Raw genomic sequence first — 281 nt, 5'->3', positions numbered from 1 at the left:
CCTGTGCATCTGTTGTTGAAAATAACCATCTCCCTGAAGTTAGAATACCATCTTCAAATTAAAGTGTGCTGAACAAGGTTGGTGGCTGGAGTAAAGAAAGGTTAATGTTTTCCTGAAAAATTACCTGCTTCAGGAGTTACTTGTCTAACTCTACAGGTGAGTACTATCTTCCATCTGACACTATATTAAAAGTAGTAATTTTGATTTCTGTCCACAGAAGTTTATACTTTCTCAGTAACCTTGATTTAAAAATTATAAAAACAACAAAACCAAAACTAAAT

This window comes from Cygnus olor, chromosome 3 (genome assembly GCF_009769625.2).
Source record: "Cygnus olor isolate bCygOlo1 chromosome 3, bCygOlo1.pri.v2, whole genome shotgun sequence".
Classification (NCBI taxonomy): domain Eukaryota; kingdom Metazoa; phylum Chordata; class Aves; order Anseriformes; family Anatidae; genus Cygnus; species Cygnus olor.
The sequence above is the reverse complement of the archived record's forward strand: the minus strand, read 5'-3'. Positions refer to the sequence as shown.